This window comes from Cyprinodon tularosa, unplaced genomic scaffold, assembly GCF_016077235.1.
Source record: "Cyprinodon tularosa strain WSP-4 unplaced genomic scaffold, ASM1607723v1 ctg210, whole genome shotgun sequence".
Lineage (NCBI taxonomy): Eukaryota > Metazoa > Chordata > Actinopteri > Cyprinodontiformes > Cyprinodontidae > Cyprinodon > Cyprinodon tularosa.
In genome coordinates this window covers 843,253-849,779 of record NW_024038779.1, presented here as the reverse complement: position 1 = coordinate 849,779, position 6,527 = coordinate 843,253, and the positions used below count along the sequence as shown (strand labels likewise).

Below are 6,527 nucleotides of genomic sequence, written 5' to 3'. Positions count from 1 at the left end.
TACTTTCCTTATAAACCACATAAAAAGTTTTGATGTGATCCTTATCTTATCCTTTTTATTATCATGTATGAAAGAAATGCAAAAGTGGCCACTTTCAAGAGTAAATCATATAAGTCTTATATGATGCACAATACATGAAGCAAACTAATGGTGACACAAATATTTTATAAGTTTTTTATGTTTCTTTTCCATATGGGTATTTATGCAAGGACTTCCACTGGATACCAAAAGCCCCACGGAGTTCAAAGTTACCTAAATCCTTCTTCTCCTCCATTCTGAGGCAGAGTTTGAAATTCAGTTACAGGTAAACAGATCCTCCATGTTTCTGGCCAGTGACAGTTCTTACATGAAACCCCCGTATGGTTAGCCCATTAATGGACTTATGCATCAATTAATAGACTTGTGCATCATCATACCAAAGCAGCTTTAAGTAAAATGGTAACAGTGGATTCTGGGGTTTGATGAAATGCAGAACATCCCTTCGGAAAGTGGGTCTGCCTTCTTTTAGCTTTAAGTGGAAATCACCTTTGACTGCCCATGTAACAAAGAATTAAAAGACTTTTTCAGTACACAGCTGACAAATAAATAATGCTGCCATGGCATCTGCCCATATCGTGTTAAACGGCCAGCCCAAGGTATAAGTGAACTAAGTTATTTTTTCTTTTAAAAATATTATATAATAGCTGTATGCAGTCGGCCTCGGCTGATGGCCACTGGTTCTGGTTCTGCTCTAGGTTTCCTTCTGTTAAAAGGGAGTTTTTCCTCTCCACTGTCGCTACAAGCATGCTTAGTGTGAGGAATTGCATTTCAGTCAATGAGTCAGTGCAATCAACTGGTTTTCCTTAGATAGAAAACTTTGAATCAATTTGACTGTATGATCTGGTGAACTTTAAAGTGCCTTGAGATGACATGTGTTTTAAGTTGGCGCTATAGAAATAAACTGAATTGAATTGAATATATTCAAACATCCATGCTCTCTAAATAATAGGTATAGTGGATAAAATTCTTTCAGTTTTGAGATCTGGGGTGTAAATCTTTCCCATCGTTTCTCTATCCACGGGCACGGATAAATAAACCGAGAGCACAGTTTCTAAATCTGCGTGCACGGATTGGAAAACCGTGCGCTCAGTTTATCAATCCGTGCCCACGGATTTCCGACCAGCTTTTTTTTTTTTTACCCTGACACCCAGGGGGCTATCAATGATTGGGCAAGGGTGGACACTCCTGGCCCCCCATCTAGCTCCACCCCTGTTGTTGGGAACAGTGATGGTTATAAATTCTTAAAGCTGCTGGGAGGAAGGATCTGTGATAACGCTCGCTGGTGCATTTGGTGCAGCAGTCACTAAAGGAGCTCTCCAGTTCTGCAACAGCTGATCAAACAGAGATATACATTTATTTAAGATCTTTTTTGTTTCCCAACTCCTGCTCTTGAGTTCAGAGAGCATCCAATCACAGAGCTTCCATTTAGGAGAATTTAAAACAAAAACTTCAAATTTCCTTTTGAATCTTAGTGGAAATTGAAAGTGACCTGATATCAATGTGCATTTTTTTAGAATGTACCCACCGTCCATCACCATCCACTGGACGAACATTCTTATCTTTGCAGTGTGCATGTGAGGAGTGCGCAAAGGCTCCGCCTCACTCCAAGAGCGAGAGAGGGGGGGCGAAAGGAAAAGCAAACTGATACACACCTCTCAATCCTGGCAGCAGGAAAAGAATAGGAGTGTTTATGAAGCTTATAAGTAAACAGTGGGATAACCAGGCGCACCAAGAGCCCAGGCTTTCTGCCCTGGTTAAAAATAAACTCGATAGCGGCACCGTTTCGCAGGGCTGGAGATTGTCCCGTTGCATGCAGGATTGAAGTTTTTTTTTTTCCATGCCATCTAAAGGTGGATCATTATCTTAATCCGAAATAACAAGCGAATTTGAAATGCGTAGCCTGCGATGCTATTTCTGGGAAGCCCTAAAAGCCGACGTTTGAGGTAGGAATCCGGATTGTTGCAAAAAGAGAGAGAAGGGAAGAAAAAAGGTGGAATATTTCCGTGTGTGGAGAGAGCGCTGCGTCCTCGCATCGCTGTCCATGCGTCCCTGCGCCATCAGCAAAGGAGGGACGAAGGAGGGTGGGAGTAGACATTAGCAGATCCAAGCGCCTCACAGTGAGGTGAAAACTGGATCTTAATGAGTGGATTCATTTCAAATCCAATTAGGGATTAATTTCATTCATTCTTTAGAATGAGCGCACGTTGCAATGCATGCTGGCACTGATTTCTGCTGGGAAAGTTTCAAAGTTTGGTGTATTTAGTAATCCACTTTGCACTTCTCTTGTTTTGACAGGCAGAGTGGGAACTGCTTCTCAAAAGGCCACTCTCACTTATTTCTTCTCTTTTTTTTTTACTGCAGTTGGAGGCTGTGGTGGAAGAAAGGTTTAAGTGGAGGAGGATGGGCCCCATTGTCTGACCAGTGAAGGGGTGGGGATAGAAGCTGTATGCAGATGTGCTGCTGGCAATGGACATCTGCTCTACCCCCCTGGGCATTGTCACAACAGGCAGGGGAACTTTAGTGTGCAGAGAAAAGGCCCTTTGTGCTAATAATGTGCAGACCTTGGCCTGAAGTCGCCTCTGGATCTTAGTGTTTGCATTTCAGATGCCACATTATTAAAACATTTAATCATCTTGCTTTGATTTAAAGATTGAGATTATATGCTGTTGTTTTCTTCAAACAAACAAACAAAAAAAAGATGCAACAGATATTATTTACTCTTCCCAACCTACATCACTGCCTTCATCCAGCACCCACTCCTTTGCTTGAAGGGAAGGTTGAACTTTGGATTCAAATATGAAAGCTGGCCTCTTTTGCAAAAACAAAAACAAAAGCACCTGAAGCAGTGTCGCAACAGACTTGACAGGTTCTTCTTGGCCTTTTTTTTTTATCATGGCTGGAAAGATAAGAAAAATGCAGATTTGGTTCTTTAATATTTATAACAGCTTTTGTGAGATATTACACAAGCTGTGTGTGTATATGCATTCGTGTTTGTATTGGAAACCAGGAGCCTCATTTGCCTCAACAGATATTCCCTGGTGGCTGGTGGAGTCAGTGTACTGTGATTATGAACATGATTCATGCTTGTAGGGATGAGCGGTGTACATGGCTGATCTGCTGCTCGCCGTGCTTTTTTAGCCACGTACCATCAGTGTATTACAGCACAGTGGATGACTGAGAGGCGAGCCGGACAGCTGCTCAACCAGAGAAGAGAAAGGTGATAGATTACATCCAGGATTTCTCTTGAATGACTGCCATGTGAAGAAAAAAGAGCTTCAAGTTTAGCAACAAGACATAAAAAAATAGGATAACTGCCTGTTTATTGAAGGAGTTACATTCTAAGGGTTGAATACTCCATTTAACTTTCTAATATGGATTAAATATCAGATTTTTTTAAAAGAATTGCCAGAATGGCAGAAGAGTTTAGAAGTTCCTATGGTTCAGTTTGGGAGGATTTTACTGTCATGTGATGGGATTGTGCTATGCATTGTGGAGCCGAGGTAATGGCTGTGAAATTACACTGTGGAATCTGAAGAAGCCAGAAAATATGTCTAATGTCCATCAGAAGCTAAGAAGAGAGGATTAGAGAGTTATAATGAGTCATTTGACTTTTTGTTTTTGCTGCAGTTTTTTTTCCCTTTGGGTAGGTAGTGGTCTTGGTGGGGAGGGGGGGTGGGAGTATTTCTTGTGGTTTGTGGAGTTAGAGACATTGAAGACTAATAGTTCAGTAATTGAAATAATAAGTAAATGTAAACAGATTTTTCTTGTTGCTTCTTTTTACAGACTTTGGGTTCCCATATATATTTTTATGTTTTATATCCAATCAAAATCTTTATTGCCCAGTGACATTATGGTAGGTATTTTGGATGGATGGATGGATGGATGGATGGATGGATGGATGGATGGATGGATGGATGGATGGATGGAACCTATTGAAATTAGATACATAAACAGCTTCTAATTCTTAATTTTCTCCCTCCCATATCAAACTGAATACTTTCTTCTTTTTTCAGATGTTGCTGGATTTCACTATAACACAGAAAAGATAACTAAATAAACAAATAAATGTGTTTAAAGTTGAACAGCATATAAAGAAAATTACACAATTATCCACATTTATGCAAAGCATGTGTCACAAAAAAATGTATTATCACAACATAACTCTGCAGCTTAACAGCTTTGATGCTTAAACAAAGCAAAAAAAAAGGGTCCGGCACTGTGATGTGGCATGCTTTCCAAACTAAAGCGTCTGTGTTGCATAGAGGAAAACTACTTCCTCAAACCTTTGAGCAGCTGCTAATAGTTTAGCCTCAGACGACATGTTTAAAAAAATATCCTCTGTGTTTTGTGTAATTGGCGCCCTATCTTTGTGCACCTGTTCCTGGCTTGTTGTAACTTGCCCTGTTGTGTCTTTGAAGAATCCCAATTTCTGTGTTTGTGGTTGTCGAGGACAGTTATGAGAGTGGATGTGTGCTGCCTCAGACAGCAGCAGCAGCAGGTGTCTGATTCTCCTCACTGATAAGAGCTGTTTGCCCCTCGCTCTTTGAAGAAAACTGGTCGCCAAGATTCCCAGTGTGTGTGTGTGTGTGTGTGTGTGTAGGCGCACTCGCTCTTGTGTGCTGCGGCTGATATGATGTACACTGTGGCAAGAAATGAATAACTCCTTAGTTGTTTGCTCTTAAGTGCAGCCAAGTAATTTTTCATACTCTGGAGGCTGTTTCCCGCTGTGTAGCTTTGTCTCACCACATCACAATCCGATGCAAGCTTGTTTGGAAGCGTTGCCAATTCTGAATTATGCATTTAACTCACTGCTGAGCTGCTGTAGGAGCAGGAAAACAAACACCATCTTCCTCTGCTGTTACCTAAAGGTTTTTAATTAAGGCAATCAAACCTAAGAAGGCAGTTTTGTCCATCGCTGCCACAGCACCTTCACCACCTTGTGGTATAGAGGATGTTAAAAACGTATAAATTAAACCTTGATCATCCCACAGCAGGGAAAATTGGATGTATTAACAGTCAGGGAAAGTGTTTATAACGAATCAAAATATGTGCACATTTAATAAAAAATAAAAAAATCTCATATTTAAAGAAAACAGAACTTTTCAACTTATTAGATACAAAAAAATACAGGTTAAAGATTTTTTAACATTATAGCTTTCATAATAACTTGACATCTCAAATTATTTTTTTAGGACATAAAAGCGACCTTAACTTTCTCACATCCATACAGCAGTAGGAAAGTTTAAAATTTTATTATTATTTTTTATTTTTTTGGCAATAGGGAGAAGGATGGTAAGAGCTTAGTTAATCAGAATTGCTGCAAAGATCTGTGTCTTACTTTGTTAAAAACTTTAACATAGGATGCTTTAATGCACCGGGAAAATTTTTAATCAAATCTAGGTCCAGAAAATTAGATCTAGATCATTAATTGGTATTTTAAGCATTTGTAAACATATGGTCAAGTCAATAAGTGAAATTGTTTCCAAAACACAAAAATAGCATTTTATGTAGGGCTTGGTAATTTATCGATTAATTCATTTCTAATTCAATTTATGTAGGGCCAATTCATAACACAAGTCATCTTAAGGCACTTTACAGTTCAACCAGATCATCCGGTCAAATTAGTTCAAAGTTTTCTAAGGAAAACCCGTTGATTGCATCGACTCATTGACTCGAAGGCAATCCCTCACACTAAGCATGCTTGTAGTGAGAGTGGAGAGGAAAAACTCTCTTTTAACAGGAAGATTATTTTCTCCATTTATGAAGATTAATGTTTAGAAATATGGTTACTTTTTTCCACCAATCCATTCCTTGGGCTTCCATAGCATACAGTCACACCAGTTCATTAGATTTTGTTCTTAGATGTGCACCTATTACTGATAATCTAGCTCACTGTGTAATGCCCATTAGCAAACATTTAGGGTGCTATATTTTCATTGTTTGTGAAGCATCAATGTAATTTGTCATATTTTATCTTAAAATGTAAGGGAGAAAGCAAAAATTTATTAGTTAGATTTGGTAGGAAAAAACTGGAGATTTGATTTTTAAGCTATAGATAGCCCAGCCTCAGTTATACTGTATGGCTTTCTGTCTCTAGACCTGTTGAATTTAGAAAAACTCTCCCCAACATTTCTAAATGATCTAGAATACTAAGTGAATTCTAGTGCAACATATAGTGTCCTGCTGATAAAAATGGTATGTTCAAAACAATTAACATCAGGGGTGAGAATATTAGTGGCAGCAGATTTTTTTAAAAACAAGTATTTCAAAACTATCTGATCCCATTCTTTCCCTCCAAAAGTTTTTTTTTTTTAGAATCTTACATCATCTAAGACCATATATACTTGGATGAATGGTTAGCCTATGTCTTTGAAGATTTTTTGTTTTTTACTCCAAGTCTTTACAAAACTTCAAAGTATTCAATATATTATATATTTGAAATATTCTCTTATCTTTCTGAATTCAGTTTTTGACCCATAGAGATAGAT

General features: G+C 38.6%; 1 protein-coding gene across 1 annotated transcript in view; it reads left to right on the top strand.

The window, feature by feature from the left end:
* The first annotated feature begins 1,660 nt into the window (after positions 1-1,660).
* Positions 1,661-6,527, top strand: part of ctbp2a (C-terminal binding protein 2a) — an 86,565-nt gene continuing 81,698 nt past the window's right edge. The window contains exon 1 of the mRNA XM_038285396.1: positions 1,661-1,982. The gene's annotated coding sequence lies outside the window, so the exon portion shown is untranslated. The remainder of the gene's footprint in view (positions 1,983-6,527) is intronic.